Source organism: Palaemon carinicauda, chromosome 2 (genome assembly GCF_036898095.1).
Source record: "Palaemon carinicauda isolate YSFRI2023 chromosome 2, ASM3689809v2, whole genome shotgun sequence".
Taxonomy (NCBI): Eukaryota; Metazoa; Arthropoda; class Malacostraca; order Decapoda; family Palaemonidae; genus Palaemon; species Palaemon carinicauda.
This window is the reverse complement of record NC_090726.1, coordinates 13,876,731-13,896,472: the sequence shown is the minus strand read 5'-3', so window position 1 is coordinate 13,896,472 and position 19,742 is coordinate 13,876,731. Positions and strand designations below refer to the sequence as shown.

The following is a 19,742-nucleotide window of genomic DNA, read 5'->3' as shown; positions in this document are numbered from 1 at the left end:
AATTAAGAACGGCGTGACATCATACAATCAACGAAATGGTGTTGACACGAAAATGGTTACGGATGGTTTCAAGTTATTGGAGCCAAGAAGCACCTCTACTGTACGTTACATAGCTTTTAGATAAGCGGCTCCAAGACTATATAACAAGCTTCCACCGAACATCCGAAAGGCGGCTGATCATTAAGGCTATTGAGAATCTGAAGACTTTCCCGTTTTTTAATTGTTTGGATTTGACAATTAACGCCGGGTACTTTCTGTGAGACTCTAGATATCTAAGACTGTATACCAAAAACATATTTTGCAGTTCTGTAGGGTACATGGTTTCTACGTGTGATAGGACCAGGAAAACGGCCATAAAAATTTTAGATAAGAAATTTTTTGATCAATCACGGACCTTCGCCTGAAGGAATTTCTGCACTCTTTTTTTTTTTTTATTGGCATTTTATCCAGCAGCAATTTTAGACAATTCCTCGATTGCCTGGTAGAACAAATAAGGTTTTTCAATAGTCCTTTATTTAATGGATACTACGAGTTAAGTATGTAATTATCTGGTTTAAGTTTGTCTAACGTTGCGTAATGAAGGTAACACTCAAAGTCCCAGATTTCCATGTTTTTTTTCCTATTGTACTTCACTCTAAACATTCACAATATTTTTTTCTATTCATTTTGACATGGTTATAAAATATTTTTTCAGAAATTTGTTTTATATAATTTTCTTTAAATAACGGTAAATCACTGAGTTTTTTTGTGTGAAAAACTGTATATTTATTTAAGTACCAATGTTACTCCGTCCTGATTCCACGATAAGTTTATTTAAAAAATTATTATTGCATATTTTATCTGCGTAGTGATTACATTTTTCTATTCCTTGGAATGATAAGTTTTATGAAATTGTTAATCGATAGAGATTTGCAACTTGAAATGTAATATCACAGGTCGTGTAAGAAGAGTGGTTTTGATGTTTGAATGTAGATGGAGCTAGTGCTAATACAAGGATATTAAAAGGGACCCTCAACTAGGGATGTCTGCTTCGTTGTTTTATCATCCTTGTTACGTCAGGGGTGAAGGCAAGACGGAAGACATGTTTTTGGTGAGTTTAGTTTATAGTGAAGTGACGTTGTGAGAGATATTCGGACAGTGAATCAGAAATGGTGAAAGTCAGGTATAGTTTTTGTTGGAAGTTTATCAATCGTGAAGAGTAATTAGTGTTAGGTATGCTTAGTTGTCTTTAAATTAGGCAAATAGTAGTGTTGGTGGATTTTCCGCCAGTTCGCAATGACTTTTATCAGTTTGGCATTCGATTGCTCTCTGGCCAGTTCCTTTTGAGTTAATAACAATGTTATTGTTGACTGTTCCATATATTCTTGGGCTCGTTTCATTTATTTGTGGGTTCCATTTAAAGCAATTATGTGGTGGATCTTGTGAAAAGGCTTTTGTCTACTTCCTTATTCTTCTTACGCCCTTGCTTCTAGGGATGTGATAACAGACTATAGAGTAAGCTCTGAAACGGCTTTCTTTTCTTGTGGATTTTTTATTATGCGGAGGTCAATCAGTCTTGGGTGAAGTGATAAACTATGTAGGAATAAAAACTAAGTGTTTAGTCTTTTTTTATTAATTTAATAATAACTTTATAGACTATCATTAAAATTTCACCACTGAAATTTCCTTTAACCAGAATAATCAGGTTTCGGTGGATAATTGATTTTGAGGTGGATGACTTCATTAATAATTAAACGTGAAGAGGTTAGATCTTATTCAGCTTGCTACTCTATATTAAAAATTCTTGCCTACATGGTAATAAGTTTTAAAAAAACTTTAAAAAGTAGTTGAATTTAAGTGATATTTAATGAACTCCTCTTTCATTTACGTTGTTTAGCAAGTATCTCCTCTTGGGTATAAAGTGTTAATAATCCCATTGCCTAACTTTCTAACAAATCCAACCAGTTTAAATAATAGATTTGTATACTTAATAGTTTAATTAAGAATTGCCTATTTAATAGGATTTCAGAGTATTAAGTTACATCGTCATTATCTGTTTTACAGAATCTTATTTGGTTTATATATTTTTTCTTTTTTTTTTATTACAGAATATTCTTATTTGGATTTTTCTTATCAAGAAACTATTAGTTTTTTGAGTTTTTTTTATATGTACGCTTAACATTTATTTTATTTTAGCTACGACACTGTGGCAAATACTGAATCCCTACTTATTAATTGTAGCGCAGTTAGTTAATGCAAACATTAGTTTTCTATTGGTGGTATTGAAACTACTGGTTGATTACGCACGGATATAATAGCAACTTTAGTTGCTAGTGCTGTGGAGTTTAATTTAAAATACAATTGCACTATTAGTGTTAGTTCATGTGATTGTTGTATTTCATTCAGTATACAGCTGCCGTTGCCAATTTAATGTCTCCAAAATCAAAGAACGGGGCTTGCATGTGCAGCACATAATGGGCTACTTGTCAGAATAGTACCAGAATAAAGCAGAGAGGTAATGTTAGTTTAAAAGTTCATTCGAGTTACGGCGAAGTAAAAATTAAATTTTTCTCAATATGTACTGTTTGAGAGTATGATCATTGAAGAAACTGTTAAGGAAGCACAGAGCCATGCGTGAGTAAAAAGACTTGGTTAATCTTGGAAAATTGTTAATTATATCACAGGAATTTTGAATTTAATTTGTTTTATTTACTGACCATGCACCAGCTCTTAATTACCTCACCCAAGTTTCTGTTAGGGGTCCTCAAATTTGTGGGGTGGGAAAGGGACTAAGATTATTCTTGCTCTGGAAAATCCGTTCAAATTACTTGATGATATTTTATTCTGTCCACAGAAAACGTGGCTTGCTTTGGGAGAATTGTGCCAAACTCCAATTTCATAACTGTATGAATCTTATTTTAAATTGAGAAAATGCTCCTTTGGTTTTTGCTTTGCCATAGAATGCTATTAAGACTATTTCACCTGTTGCAGAACATGCCTTTTAACATTATCCTATTAGTCTTATTCTGATTCTGGCTTTATACTATCATTCATTTGTACATTAATGCTCGCTCAGAAAGTTATTCACTATATCCATGAGTTCAATTTTTAATCTCTATTAAAACTTCAGGAACTTCAATAAGACTACAACAAGACCTAACTACATAAATAATGCTAAACACACTTTAGCAAGACTAGATAATTTTAGATATCAAAATTCTATCTTTAAACAAATAAGCCAATCAGTTCAGTTTTTTTATTGCAACTTATCATTTACAGGTGACAAAAAATACAAGTGGTAGGTAAACTAACATGGCAGTGTGATAATCCTTGGGGAAACTAAGAAATTAGTTTCATTTCGTTAACAAGTAGTAAAGTTTGAGTAGAAAATCAGTCATTTTTTTCTCATGAACTTTTAAATTGGGCTGGCAACTTAGTATAGATATAGAACTAGGTTATTCCTTCAGAGCCCAATTCCCAGTTTGTCTGTCTTTCGCCCTCCCATGGATTTTGTTCGATTCTATTAGTCTTGAGCAGTTTTCTTGACAAGGTCCTGAGTGAGAGAGATTGTGGGAATTTTTTGCTTTGTCAAAAGACTTATCTTGTTTCACTTCAGCAGTCGTTCAGCATATTAAAGTATCTTTGATAATTATGACCTCCCTCTAGTCAGATTTCTCATCTTTCACCACGTAATTGGCATAGTGCCATAATCCGGAAGATTTTAGTCAACTTAGTTTGGTTGTTAAACAACGGTTTTCTTCTAATTCGGTAATTGTTCAGAAAATAATGGTCTAGATTGGTTTTAAATTATTCCTTGGATTTTGTTTGCAATTTATTTCATCAGACTTCCCTCTACGAAAAAGAAAATTTGATTTTCCATGGGGATAATGGGCTCGACAAATCACCCTAAGCTGAATGGTTTTGATGTACTCTTTTTACATTAGAATATTTTGGGTACCACCCAGCTATCTCCCCTTCTGGTATTACGAGGCTGGCAATAGAACTTAGTTTGTTCCATCAAATTATTACAATAACGGCACACAGTGAAAGGTATCAGGGTTGCCTGTGGTATAGACCCTCAGGGCAAGATATAAGATGAAGGAAAGTACTAGTTTTAATTAAAATTCCTAATTTATACTTTTAATTTTATTAGGTTTTTTAATAAGAGGACTAGATTGATTTTGTAAGCCTCTGTAGCAGTAGAATTTACACCATTCCACGATTGAGACAAAAAATAAAGCATTGTAAGGGTTATATTGAATATAGTTCTTTGATATAACTGTATTTGGCCGGTAGATTGATTTTTAGGTAGAAAATTTTAATACTATCGTTGAAGTGTTGGGTAGTTTAACTAAATGTTTAACTTGACTAAAATGAAAGCTAATTTTCCTACTTTGGTTTACAGAATGGAACACCAGCTTTGTCGGGGATCCCATGGCAGTTCTTAAAAATCTGCTAGGCAGGCAGTCTACAACGTATCCTGGCTTGGTCAGAACACGTCAGGTGAACACTTGTACATCTTTGGCTGCAGACAATACTCTATGGAATGCATCCAAGGAGACTAGGAACTGGAAGGAATGATCCACAGAACTAAACCATTACGTAAATCTTCAGGTTCTTGGAAGAAATCTGGGTTGAATAAGTGCAGGCCAGCTTTCTAGGATCTTAGTGCCCCCCAAAATAGCCATGAATTTCAAACTACTCAAATTTCAGGACAAAATTTTTTTAGCAAGAATTGTCCCCGTTGAAGACAAAAGGAAAAGATTCACTTTGATGAACATGGCTCAGTAGAGCAGTCAAGACAACATTAATCCTTCAGGACGCTTGCACCTTCCAGCTGGAACTATAGTGGTGAATTAACTAGAGATAAGTAAAATAACGCTGAGCTTTGTGGACCTTGCTGCATTAGACTGAAGGAATTAAACTCTCTAGATCATGCCTCGCCTTCCCCAGAGCATCACCAGTTCTGGCAAACCTCGGTCATAGCTATTGGCCAAACTAGCTTTCCATACAGGGACTCTGCAGTCAGTTTGCTTAAGGCTCGGCAGGAACCTGAGTTTGACAAGTCTTCCTTGGAGGCTTACATACATGAAATACAGAAATCTTGGCTCCAGAGTGAACTATCTTTCTTTTTTTGTTGTGCAGTTTTGGTTTTTGATTGCAGCCTTATTGTACATTAAGTACTAAGCGTTTTAAGCTTTCAACGTGGTTAGAAAATTACCTCGGCTTGAGCAGATTAAATTTCTTGTATATTTGTCTTAGTTTTTTTTTAAGTTTTATTAAATGTCATGGGTTAGCAGTTTAATTAATTTTGAGGAAAGTGAAATTATATGCTAAATACAATTATAAATAATTTGAAGATAGTTACTCAAGTAGGGGATTAAACAGCTTTTGAAAGTTTTCAATCTAAGGCAGGGGTTAACCATAGATTTTGTCTTTACTTTGGAATGCAGTTTTTATTGTTTTTGTACCAGAAAATTGTCATTAATATGCATGAAAGTTTTGTAAGGTAAAATTTAAAGTATCAAATAAGTAATATAAAGTCAATGCTTATATTTAGTATTTTCAGAAAATTGAACAGAGTTACAAACGACTTGAAATTGTCAGTAACCATAGATTTTCCTACTACAAAATTCCTTTCAAAAATATTCTGAATTCCACAACAAATGTGTTTTCTGCATATAGAAGCTTTTTCAGTATAGTGTATACAGTATATCCACTACACCTCTTATACTTGAGGTAATCACTGTACCAGGCTGCTCTTCAATATTTGCTAATGTCTAATTTTATGTCCTGTTATTCTTTTTTGCCAATTTAAGTTGTAATATATATTTTAGAGAAATTTTACATTACTCAGGTTTTCATGCCTTGAAATGCCATAAAGGCTGCCTAAACTATAAGAACTATTAAATTTGTCCTCTATCAGTGTTTATGCTTTCCCTTACTTTATTAGAAAAAATTACATGCCAATCCCATGAATTTCTTGTATGCATACTTGTTCCTGTAATCTTTTCATAACTAAAAAATAAATTACTTTAAAAATAGCTTCTGATGAATGAAATAGCCTTCTCAAGTGTAATGTTCATCGAAACTATTCTAAAACATTAATATTGTTTTGGAGTAGGTTAGTACCCACTTTTTTCTTTCACTTGTTAGTTATAATGTTCATTTGTAAAACTTACCTTTTATGGAAGCGCTATGGGATTTAACACATGGCCAGTAAACCACTTTCTTAATCATATACACCAGGTCACTTCCAATAAGTTTACAATACTGTCTGAAGTGCAGTGATAACTACAAATTAACTGCTATAAGGCATAAAGTTAATTGTACATTTAACATAAGAGGTACTGTTGAAATGGAAAAAATAAATAAATGAAAACCTGGAAAGGTTTAGCGGACTCAAAATGATTTCGATTTTATATAAAGCGTAAACTGGTCTTGAAAGGCCTTCCGATGTAGTTCAAGGTTATTTTGGCAATTATGAAAATAATTACTGAAAGCAGAACTAAGTGTGATGTGGTTTGCAAAGTTTTATACTTTTCTTTAAGATCCTTAATATTTACAAAAGAAAAAAAACTGCCCATTCGAATCTGTTAACAAAACAAATGCAGAATCGAATTAAGAGGTATTATTAGCTTTTTAACAGAGCATAGCCTACTGTGAAGGTACTAAACTTAACGTTTGCCGTATAGTGACTGGAATTATTTCCACTGGTGAGGTGTGATAGTAGTTTCTCTGTATTTTCCTGAGAAGAAATGTAAGTTAAAAAGTGCTTGCCAAAAATCTACGTAAGGGCTAGATGTCTGGTCTTAAGATGGTGATTGATAAATTTTAAACTGGATTTTGTCCTATGACACATAAGCCCTGTCCTACGAAACCTATAGGAATTGATGTGTACTCAATTAGGTGCTCTGTTTCTGAAATAGTATTTTTAGCAGCTGGGAAATTGTCTTAAATTTAAAGATTTTTAGAGACCTATTTTCATTCTTGGTCATGGTGGCTTGGGCGGAGAGGCCCGTCCAAAGTTCTGGGCAATCTTAAAAGGAATGTCTTTCGTAAATCTAGTGAAGGCTTGTTGTATAGTTTGACCTATAATAAACTTCGGTCTAAAGCTCTGTCCACACGATCGAGGGTGAAAATAGTTTTTGTTGACGTCAAAAGTGGGAAACCTAGAGGCAGGGATCTGGCTACACTGTATGATGCCAGAGCCCTGTCTCTGGTTTTAACGCTTCTGACGTCATTATCCCTCATTCTTACTAACTATTGTGGTCTGGTATGACAGTTTGCTCGATCGTGTAGACAGGGCTTTGAGCCCTGTCCTCACGATTGATCATGATCGACGGGTTGACAGTGATGCCAGACCACAATAGGTAAAATGATGGTTGCTTACGCCGGAAGCGGATAAAACAGGAGGGATCTGGTCACACAACCAAGGTTTTGCAGAATATGCGTCTTATCGGACTGAAGTGAGTTTATTTGAGGAGGAAATCAGGAGTAAAAATGATGCCCCTAGGTCACGGACTCTGCTAGATGTCGAGACTAGATTAGATTTTAATTTTCAGTCTTAAGATCAGTTTTATTTACATTAAGATTAGTTTGTCAGGTATTCCCCAACACTAAAAGCATGATTTAAAGTTTGTATATTCAATCTCATTTAAGAAGTTAGACTATTGGCTGTAAATAGTTCGAACTTCACTTTGTCACGGTTACACTTTTGATCGATTTATAGTATAGATACAAAATGAGGTTGAATCTAGTACACTGCCATGGGATACTACTCTGTTCAATGATTGGACTTGATGAAAGCGAGTTGCTAGTTTATAAAAAGTAGTAATTGTCGACCAAATAATCTATCAATACCAGAGCATCTTCAATACCAATTGTTGTAAATCATTATCATAGTTCGTGCACAACTGCTTGGAAAATAGCACTAGGAGTAAAATGAAGATTGCAAAGTTGTCCTCATCCATCAATTCCAGCAGATTATTTGTAACAACATAGATGTCAACGTAAAATAACATTCTGATTGCGGACTGGTTGTCTGGGAATATTTCGATTTTATAAATGATCAAGTAGTTTAAAAACTGCCTTCTCTAGTGAATTCAATATAAATTATAAATTAGAAATAGGTTTGTATCAATTTGAATTCTTAGACTTTAATAGCCAGTTCGTGGTTGCTAAACACGTTTTAAGCCTTTTTTCAGTTATATTTTCCGTTACACAATATAGGATATGATATACCTTATTTATGTCTGTTGCTTTTTCCTAGATCTCTTATTCTATTTTTCTCCTAAAACGGTAATTATACTTGCATTTTTAGTATTGTATTCCCACCTGTCATTTTCTGTTTCTTAACACGTTTTCTTTCTTTGTTTTCTTTCCATTTTCTTTTATGACATTCGAACCAAGAGCTGTCCTAACAGTTATAGCGTTTTCCCTTGAATGTTCACGTAATCATGTTTTTATTCACCATATTCATTAAAGTCATGAAGAAATGTAAAATTCTACTATTTCTAGAGGTTCGGATCCAGGTGTAGATTTACCTCCCCCTGGCAATCATATATTACCTAAGTGCGGTTACCAAAACTGTTAACGCTTGGCTATTAAAGTAGTTATTATAAACGTGTGTTGTTCAGTAGTTATATTTTTATATCTTCTAAGAGATAAATTTTACTAATTTGATATTTAATTTTCTTGTGATACAAATGTTTTTTTTTGTGTGTGTTCTTATAAAAGATGTTGTCCAGGTAATAAATGTAGTTTGTCTAATAGCAGCAATGATGATTATCTCTTTGGCAAAGTCAAAGGCAAGAAAATCAAAAAAGGGAAATGATGAACACTGCCGGTGTATCTAATATGTCACCTATTGATAAATGGAAGACATTTATAGATGACGGCTCTAATGCAAATCATCTGAAAGAAGATGTTATTAAAGCAAAAACTCCTTGGCTGTATTTTCGTAATGTTTTGTGCTTTCACGTTCAGGTTCAATAGCAGTTTTGCTGCCCAAGTGTCATCCCAAATTTTAGGTTCTATTTAAGGAAGGTAGAAATATGCCATTTCTTACAGTCAAGGATTAGCTAGCTACTGGTTTTGTAACTAAAGTGGCTTTGTAGTATTGTAATAAAAAAAAGAAAGGTATGGTGTATGTAAGTAATTATATTTTACTACCTTACTTATTGGACCCAGAATATGTTTTAGTTGACCTATTGTTTATATGGTCGAAGCACAGAGAACTCGAATCTAATGGCGAGTATGTCCCTTAACCATAATTAAATGACCTTATCAAGGGTCTTCCAATAAAGCGTTTTTTTTTCACTAACTTCTTAAGATATAAACGTGTTGTTGTGTACATTGACATCCCTGGCCTGTGTTATAAGTGTTGCAGATAGGGTCATATGGCTTGGAAGTGCTAAATGAGCATTACTGTCGATTTTGCAGTAAATCAAATGAAAATGAGGAAATTGTAGGGGTGTTCATAATGTCAGCCCAAGAGTGTTGCCCTGAAGGCCTGAAAATGATCCTTTGCATAAGACAACCTATGAAAATCTAAGGAAGGATAGTTCTCCTTTATTCATCTCCAGGTTCTGTAGTTAGCGAACATTTCGGGGAAAAAACTTAGGGAACTGAAAAATCAAAGTTCGAGCAGGAATAAATATCGTGAGGAGATTCAAGTTGAATACAATAACATTATTTAAAAATTTCCCAAAGAGATGGAATAACTTAAAAAGGCAGTATTGTGTATAAAGAATACTAATTATATTGGATATTTCCAAAATAAGATGGTTGTTTTTAATGAAAAGGGTGACTCCAAAAGTTAAGGTTGCTGGGTTCTATGATAATGGTGGTGAAAGTCTAAGTGCAAGGCCTGCTTGTCAGCTAATAAGCCAGATTATGTGGAAAATGTGGTCACAGATTTTACTTATATTCTTATTCGATAACCGAATATATTGAAAGTCTAACCAATCGGCTTCCTTCTGAAAGTAGGTTAAGAGAGAGTATTTCTGAAAATGGCACATAAACTCCGTATTGTATCCTGGAATATAAATAGTTTAAGAAAACGAGATACTGATTTAAATGCATATACTTAGTCTACAAATGTTGATGCAATAGCGTTGCAGGAAGTAGGTAGAAACGCTTCCTATCCACAAATTGACGGTTACGAGTCTAATTACAATTTACATAAATACTATTCCAGCATAATACTGCTATGATAGTAAAGTCAGTGGTACTGAATGTTTGGCAATTAAAGTAAGGCTTGAAGATGCTGAAATATATACAGTATATATCATGTGCATTCATATTCTTTTGCTATTGAGGATCTGTCTGATGTCATTTATTCTGAGGATTGTGTATTAGTAGGTGATTTAGATGGTAGACATAATAATCTAGGTACTTGCTTCTTGTTTAGGGAAAGAGCAGATGTATATCGTCCATGTATCATTCACAGAATAGGAGATCCCCTAAGATGCCATCTATGTGACGTTTAAAATATGGCCCCAGCATTATGAAGCCCAAAACAGGATAAATTGAAGGTGTATGCATCGAATGGGGTAGTGATGGCGGTCTTGGGGATGTCTTCTGGGTTCATAGGCACCTGATAATACCCCTTTAGGTGGTTGAGTGTGGCGAAAACCATAGCTTCGTGCAAGTACGAGTCAATGTGCATAATTCAATGGCCTATCTTCTTATGTGGTGTTAGGGAAGGTATGCACTGTACCGAGTCCCCATTCTAGTTTGGAATTTGATGTGAAACGGTTGTTTTCTCTGTACATTAAAATAATATTTCTCCATTTAGGTGAAAAGGGGGTATAAAATGTATGTTATGAAAATATAATTGCGGTTATTTCGAAAATGTTTTGTCAATTGGAAGTGCTATGTAACATTGAAATTAATTATAACAGGGATATATTTGGTTTAGTCTATTTCTACTGACACATGGGGACTAACTAAAATGCTTGTTTTGGGAAAATTATAACTATGATTAAATACTATGTAATTTCAGACCTGTGAAATATTCTCACAAAGTTTGTGTAAATTCACTTAGTGTAAAAGATTATTTATGCAGAAACTGTTTTAATTTGTAAAATATAAGTATAACGATGTTTTTTTTAGCGGTTTATGTTAATTATAACTTAGGTTTGACTTTTGTACTTAGCTTTTGTTCATATATGTAAATTAAAGGTAGAACAGGTTATCTAGCAAGATTAACAGCATCTTTTACACCTTTCTACCTTCGACCACTTTGTTGCCCAGGTAGTTTTTGATAGTTGTGCATTCATTTTTTTTTGTATGTGTGTCTGTTGTAAGACTGTGATTCGCATTACTTATGAATATTGACTGAATCTCCGGAAATTTGATGGGATGATTGGTCATGATCCGAGAACAATTTGATTAGATTTTGGAATTGATTAGGTTAAAATTTAAGACCAAGATCACGAAAAAGTGAAAAAAAAAATCTTTGCCAAATTGTAGCCAATCTTATTTGCATGAAACTAGTGCTAAAATACACATAAATATATTGTGTATCTTGTGATATACATTGTGTTACAGTAATACCATTAATCTTTTTAGCAGTTGGGGAACAAAGGCCAACGGAGTCAATGAACATGCTGAAATTCTGGGCTCTGTCACTACGAGGCCATTGTTTTCCGACTTGTCTACATAAAACTGCATCAAACTCGGTGAGATGATTAGTTATCATCCAAGGACCATTTGAGTAGATTTTGAGAATGATAGGACTGAAAGCTAAAGGTCATGAAAATGAAAGATTTTAAGCCATGATGACAAATTTAGATAACATGTGTTTTGGGATCAAATACCCAAAACATCGTCAGTTTCTTGGTATAATAAGTGGTTCTGACGAAGGTAAGCACTCTACCGAGTGGTCGTTCTAGTTATGTCCATAAACTGTCTGATTTTTTATTTTAATAAGTAAATATACTTGAAACGTGATATTTTACCTTTGACATCTTCGTTGCGAAGGTTATGTTGTGATAGGTGTGTATTTATTTGATAGACATGTAGTTATTTATTTGTATGTGTCTAAGCGGTTATGATTCTCATAACTCAAAAATTATTTTACCAAATTTCATTAAAGTTAGATAAAGATCATGAAAAGGTCGTTTTACCACATTGTGGCCAATTTGTATCTGGTTTGCATGAAATAAGTGTCAAATGTTTGCAATTCAATTTCCTATCTTGTGATATACAACATGATGATATGATGTCATTATCCTTGTTTATTTATGTTTTGATATTTATTTGTTTGTTATTCGTATAATTGAAAAAACTCTTTGACCGAATATTATGAAATCTGATTGGATGATGGGCCATGATACAAGGACAATTGATTACATTTTAGGAGTGATTTGATCGAATGTTAAAGTGAGATAAAAAAAGAAAAAAAAATGAAAAAAAAATTATATCGTGGTCCATGTAATCTTTATTGCATGACATTAGTGTCGAAGTATGCACAATTTAATTGCCAGTCTTATAGTATACAACAAGGTAAAGTGACATCAAAATCCCTGTTAGCGGTTTCGGTACAAAGCTCAGCGGGATCAGTAAAGTTGCAATAGTTGCAGAGGTCGTCATTATGCGGCTATTATTATCCAATTTCTTTGCATGACCATGATAACAAATGCTGCATTGACGGAGGTATGTGCTCTACCCAGTACGGGCTCTAGTTAAATTCGGTCTGTATTAATATTTTTGTCAGTAACATATGCTAACATTGAAAAAAGTCTCTAGTAAAAAAAAATATTGCATTGATATTTATTATAATAGTAATTGAGTAACTTCCTCTTTTTAATAAAAACAAACTTTTCTTTTCTATATGATTTTTACAATAAATATAGCGGTTCTGTTAATAGCATTACATAACTTATACTAGACCATAGTGTTTAAGGTAGAGAGAGAGAGAGAGAGAGAGAGAGAGAGAGAGAGAGAGAGAGAGAGAGAGAGAGAGAGAGAGAGAGTGTGTGTGTATTATTATTATTATTATTATTATTACAAGGAAGACTCCAAAGTTCATACATTGGGTGAGAACCAAAATTCTCCAAGTCTAAGGGACCTAATATAGGGAAAGCAGAAGAAATTAGGAATTATATAACAATATGAACATTACTATTTGCGCGAAGGAATTTGAAATCAGTGTTTTTTCCATATCGAGAATTGTAACATATCTCCTGGAATATCAGTGAATAATTGGTTCATTTTCAAATATTGATTAAATATTTGTTTAAAATATTGTAACTGGTACCAATGCACTATCTAAATTAACAAACCCTGTCTATTTCACAGTAAATATTTAATTATTACAGTGGGAATTTTCTTGTATAATTTCAAGTATCAGTATTTCCCTTAAAATGACGAATTGTTTTCTTTATAAATACAGAACATATGTTTTTTCCGCCAACTTTTTCCAAAGTTAATTATGTAACCAACAGATGTCACTTGTTTAGTAAGTGATGACGTAACGTCTTTTGAAAGTAAATGTTCTCTTGAAGATTCCTTGTTAGTCTCTCGACCAATCAGGAGTCGTTTCTCATTTTTTGTCGTAAGATAATGGCACGGACCTTCTGATTGGTTGAAACTTGGAAGGAAGCCGGCAAGATAGAACTGTAACCGGTAGGAAATCAGGAAGCAACATCAGTGCGTGTTGCGGTTCAGCCTTGTTCATACCCTCATTTAGCTCCTCAAATCATTTGGATATTCGTGTTTGCGTCTCTTATTTTGGATCTGTGGTTCCAGCAATCTTCGCTATGTTGTCGGACTGTGGTTTGAAGGTAAGCTTGAGTTTGCAATTTTGGTGTTCAGGGCTTGGATAAGTTTTCGGAACTGTTTTTTTAAATCATCTTGCAGTTTTGTATAGGGATCTTTTTGTGTTACCTATCTCTGGAAGACATAGCCATTATTCATATTGGCTGGAAGATGCCGGTAAACCTCATAATCAGTTTTTAATAATGAACGTTTTAGGTTTTAATTAATATAAATCAAGGATGAGATATAGAACCACGTATACCTTCATGTAACTTTTTTGGAAAGTTATAGAAATTTCTATCAGACCTTTTTAACCAGGTTGGTGTCTAGAATTTGCCGAATACTTTATGGCTAAACTCTTGCTTAAACGTTGTCAACGTAAGTCTGTTTTTTTTTTCTAGTATAGTAAGCATATTGCTTAGGGGTAATCGTGAGAAACCGATATTAGAAACCGATATTCTTAAAAGGATTTAAATCATAAAAAAATTGGGGTTAGAGTAATTACACGTGATAAACAATAAAATTTGGATACAAATCTTAAATCATAATCTTAAGTATTTTATATTGAAGGGCTTAGTATATCCTGGGAATTTATTTTCGGTAGCATTTGATGCATTGCTTAACTAAAGTGTTAATAGGATTTTCAAAAGTCTTGAATTATTTTATAGGTTTGAAAACGTCCAAATAACACATGCTCATTTTCTTTGGTAGTAATTTTCTTGAATTTTTAGCGTAGTTACGTTTTGGTGGTTTACGGGCCTATTTTGAATTTATGGTAAATATTGCTTTGAATTTTTAAAAGTTCAAAATCTAAGATTGTGTTTTTAAAGAACGGTGTTATTTCCAGAAATTTAATCAAATTTTTGGTAAGTTTTCTATCGTAGTTGAAGTAGCGATTCATAATAAGTCTGTTTGATTAGTTTTTTTTTTTTTAAATAACCAGTAAACGTAGTTAGGGCAGATGGGCCTGTATCGCATCCTTGAGAGTAAAAGATATATAATATAGATACTTTTCAAATTCGTCTTTGATTTTTAAGTGAACAGCTATGGTTGATATTCATTTTTCCCTGATTGTAGGCGTAATAAGGTGTTTATAGTTAACGATCTGATCGTATTGAAGTGGTTTTGGTGGTTAAATTAGATATAAAAAGGAGTTAAGTTTTTGTATTTTAAGGGGTTTGGTGTTAAAGATAACGACAGACAATAGTGCTGTAAGAGTAGTGTTAATCTGATGATTCTGGATGTCATTGGTTTTGGTGGGTACCATTTGTCAGTTTTATATAGCTCTTGACTTTTCAGTTTTCTGGGTTATTACAGTACCATTCAGGATTTTAGCTTGAACACAAGTCTATGGAGATTTAGCATTAATTTGGTAGTCTTTATATCTATATTCAATTATCTTGAAGTAAGGTTCACTCGAATATTTTTTTTTCAAGGAAATTCAGTTTAGAGAGACTGAATTTGAATATGGTAGGAAGCCTTAAGATTTTAGTAGATGTTGTAAAACGTATAGTTTTGATGTTACCCAGTTTAATGTTTTACAGATCTCACAATACAAGAAATTGAACGTAAGTGAAATAGCAATTGTCCCAGGTGTCACTAATATTGAAAAATTTAGAGCCTTGAAAGTTTAAGGATTTTGCCACTATGCATTAGGCAGTGGCTGGTTTATAAAACAGATGTATCCATATATTATCCTCCTTTATCTATAAATGTGCCGTCTATAGTCAGCCGAAAGCTGCTCTGATTTAAGCGTTGCTAAATTGATACTTGAACCCTTTTGCTAATGCACTACCAAATTGATCTCAGCCTTTTGGATATGTCAGGTTATAAAAGTTAATCCAAGTCCTGTCATCAGTTTTTTTTTTATTCAATCGTGTTACTGTTTTTATTATATAGTTGTGGTTCAGGTTTTTTACTTATCGTTGTTTATGCTCGTTAATGTTACCAATGTCTTGTGGTTTATAACGTGCATGAAACAAGTGATAAAAGGTACAGAATGCTTATCTGTATTTCTTTCCAGGTTTAATGCAGTGTGGATAAAAATCAAGCTCTAGAGATTACCAATAAGCACTCACAACGTAGTTTAAATTACGAAGAACTGATAACGTAGATCTTTCATCGTACACATCTTTAGTCCTTTGTCATTGAAAAAGCTATGGGAAATTAATTGGAATTCTTATCAAGAGTTGCAATTTATTCACTTTAAATGTATGAAGACTAATTCAATATAGGAGAATAAGATGCAGCATGCAACAGAAGAGAATGCAGCATAAGAAAGAATGCAGCACGCAGCAGCAGAAAGAAAGAAAGAATGCCGCACGCAGCAGAAGAAAGTAAGAATGCTGCACGCAGCAGAAGAAAGTAAAAATGCTGCACGCAGCAGAAGAAAGTAAGAATGCAGCACGCAGCAGAAGAAAGATAGAATGCAGCACGCAGCAGAAGAAAGATAGAATGCAGCACGCAGCAGAAGAAAGATAGAATGCAGCACGCAGCAGAAGAAAGATAGAATGCAGCACGCAGCAGAAGAAAGATAGAATGCAGCACGCAGCAGAAGAAAGATAGAATGCAGCACGCAGCAGAAGAAAGAAAGAATGCAGCACGTAGCAGAAGAATGAATGCAGCATGCGGCAGTAAAAAGAAAGAATGCAGCTCGCGGCAGTAAAAAGTAAGAATGCAGCTCGCGGCAGTAAAAAGAAAGAATGCGGCTCGCAGCAGTAAAAAGAATGCGGCTCGCAGCAGTAAAAAGAAAGAATGCAGCTCACAGCAGTAAAAAGAAAGAATGCAGCTCGCGGCAGTAAAAAGAAAGAATGCAGCTCGCGGCAGTAAAAAGTAAGAATGCAGCTCGCAGCAGTAAAAAGAAAGAATACAGCTCGCAGCAGTAAAAAGAAAGAATGCAGCTCGCAGCAGTAAAAAGAAAGAATGCGGCTCGCAGCAGTAAAAAGAAAGAATGCGGCTCGCAGCAGTAAAAAGAAAGAATGCGGCTCGCAGCAGTAAAAAGAAAGAATGCAGCTCGCAGCAGTAAAAAGAAAGAATGCAGCTCGCAGCAGTAAAAAGAAAGAACGCATGCAGCACGCAGCAGGAAAGAGAAAGAACGCATGCAGCACGCAGCAGGAAAGAGAAAGAAAGGATGCAGCACGCAGCAGGAAAGAGAAAGAAAGGATGCAGCACGCAGCAGGAAAGAGAAAGAAAGGATGCAGCACGCAGCAGGAAAGAGAAAGAAAGGATGCAGCACGCAGCAGGAAAGAGAAAGAAAGAATGCAGCACGCAGCAGGAAAGAGAAAGAAAGAATGCAGCACGCAGCAGGAAAGAGAAAGAAAGAATGCAGCACGCAGCAGGAAAGAGAAAGAAAGAATGCAGCACGCAGCAGGAAAGAGAAAAGAAAGAAAGAATGCAGCACGCAGCAGGAAAGAGAAAAGAAAAAAAGAATGCAGCACGCAGCAGGAAAGAGAAAAGAAAGAAAGAATGCAGCACGCAGCAGGAAAGAGAAAAGAAAGAAAGAATGCAGCACGCAGCAGGAAAGAGAAAAGAAAGAAAGAATGCAGCACGCAGCAGGAAAGAGAAAAGAAAGAAAGAATGCAGCACGCAGCAGGAAAGAGAAAAGAAAGAAAGAATGCAGCACGCAGCAGGAAAGAGAAAAGAAAGAAAGAATGCAGCACGCAGCAGGAAAGAGAAAAGAAAGAAAGAATGCAGCACGCAGCAGGAAAGAGAAAAGAAAGAAAGAATGCAGCACGCAGCAGGAAAGAGAAAAGAAAGAAAGAATGCAGCACGCAGCAGGAAAGAGAAAAGAAAGAAAGAATGCAGCACGCAGCAGGAAAGAGAAAAGAAAGAAAGAATGCAGCACGCAGCAGGAAAGAGAAAAGAAAGAAAGAATGCAGCACGCAGCAGGAAAGAGAAAAGAAAGAAAGAATGCAGCACGCAGCAGGAAAGAGAAAAGAAAGAAAGAATGCAGCACGCAGCAGGAAAGAGAAAAGAAAGAAAGAATGCAGCACGCAGCAGGAAAGAGAAAGAAAGAAAGAATGCAGCACGCAGCAGGAAAGAGAAAGAAAGAAAGAATGTAGCACGCAGCAGGAAAGAGAAAGAAAGAAAGAATGCAGCACGCAGCAGGAAAGAGAAAGAAAGAAAGAATGCAGCACGCAGCAGGAAAAAGGAAATATAATGCAGCACACAACAGGAAAGAGTGAACGGAGCACGAAAAAGGAAAAGAGCAAGGAACAGAAGAAAGTAAGTAGCAGAAAAAAGCTAATATGCTTAGAGCTCTTATTAGAGCTAACAAGTTACTAGTCTTGAAGTTATGTCTAACAAATAATGGCTAATAAATACAAAATTATCTTCGTAGTATTTAATTTATTTTCTCCTACATTAGTTCCACTTTTATAATACTTCTGTTGATTTTGTCTTTTCTCTGTTCACGCTTCTGCTCCATTTTTATTTCTTGACTTGTCCATTAACGTGCGCATCTGAAATAAAAATAATTTAGGTCTTAGTCAACCAGAGACTTTTGTTAACAAATTCATGTAAATATGATTTACGTTAAACACGAGCAATGATTTCCAATTGCGAAAAAACACGAACTATTTTTTTTATAAATCATGCATGATACTTTTAAACTCATTCTACTTTCTTTTAAAATACAATATAATAATCGGCCATTTAAAAATGACTGATAAATAGATGTAGCTAATAAATAAATATAGTCAAAAGAATTTATTACTTTAGGAGCAGATTTTTAAAAGATCATTAGATTAAAATAGCATGGATAATTTATATTGAAATTAGCATAATTAAACTTACTGACATTCGAACTCAGGGGAAAAAAATTTGCTAGTTCATAGATACTTAAAATTTGAAAAAATGAATTACAGTAAACTTACCTTTTTTAGGACCTTAGATGGATGTTCAATCTACCATTCGAAGCCAGATTTTAGTGGGCTGCAATCTGAAAAAAGGATTACTTAAAAATGCAATTTTCTGGCAGTGTCATTGTTTGCCTTCATCTTAAAAGAGCTAAGCATACTAAGAAATTAAAAGCTTTAAAATACTCGACTAATATACAAAAGATGTTAAATCCCCAAATTAAGTTAAACGTTTATAAGAGGATAGTTAGCTAACGAACCTTGTAGTAAATACTGAACCTTATAGTAAATATTCCACCTTTCTCCCTTTTTCTAAAATACTATATTTAAAATCAAAATTTTGTTTCACTTAAGTAATTTTACATAACAGAACTGTTAGTTGTGCTTTATACCAGCTCTACCCTAAATATTGAAAACTACAGACCTATTCTTATAAAGGTGACAGTTTTTACATTTCCCTTAAAACAAGAAATTTTTCTGCTTAATTACAATTGAATATTAGAATTACGGTAATTAAACTTCAATCTGAATTTATATGAATGTTCTAAATCTAATATAAAACTTAAGATTTTATAAAAGTTAGTCTTATAAATAGTTATTGGCAAATTGCTTTAAAAGGTAGCTAGGTACGACAAATTTGACGGTTTTATACACTTACTGATAAGGTTTCCGTATTGCACCAGGGAAATGGTAGCAAATTTCTTCCACTCAAGGTCATTCCATACTACGAGAATAAGTTTATTACTAAGTTAACCTATTCGTGAAAAAAAGTCATCTTATAGTTTCCGTATAAGCTCCTGCGTCATTTAGGTCCCATTAGAATCTAGTGGAAAAGAAATGAGCATTAGCATGTGCAAATGTTGAGAAAAACCTTAAACTCAAATACCAAAGTCTACATTTAAAAATATTAATTTACAAGGACGATTAATTTACATATAAAATATATCTAGGCATGTGTGAAAAATGTAATAAGTATATAACAAAATTGGAATATTAAATTGTTACTATCAACCTGTCTAAATACCCTAATATAAGCTTCAGGCCATCTCGTGGACTCCCTTTTATACCTAAAATCCAGTTATTAAGGTTCCTAATAATCCTACTATTTTTAGTAAGCTGAAATTTTCACTCCATAGACGA

At 34.1% G+C, this 19,742-nt stretch overlaps 2 long non-coding RNA genes across 4 annotated transcripts in view; one reads left to right on the top strand and one right to left on the bottom strand.

The window, feature by feature from the left end:
* LOC137623269 (uncharacterized) overlaps nucleotides 1-19,742 on the bottom strand; it is a 478,525-nt gene that overhangs the window by 440,238 nt on the left and 18,545 nt on the right. The window lies entirely within an intron of this gene.
* Nucleotides 2,382-4,699, top strand: LOC137623291 (uncharacterized). Its single transcript, XR_011040589.1, has 2 exons — nucleotides 2,382-2,494; nucleotides 4,385-4,699. It is a non-coding gene; the product is annotated as an uncharacterized lncRNA (long non-coding RNA).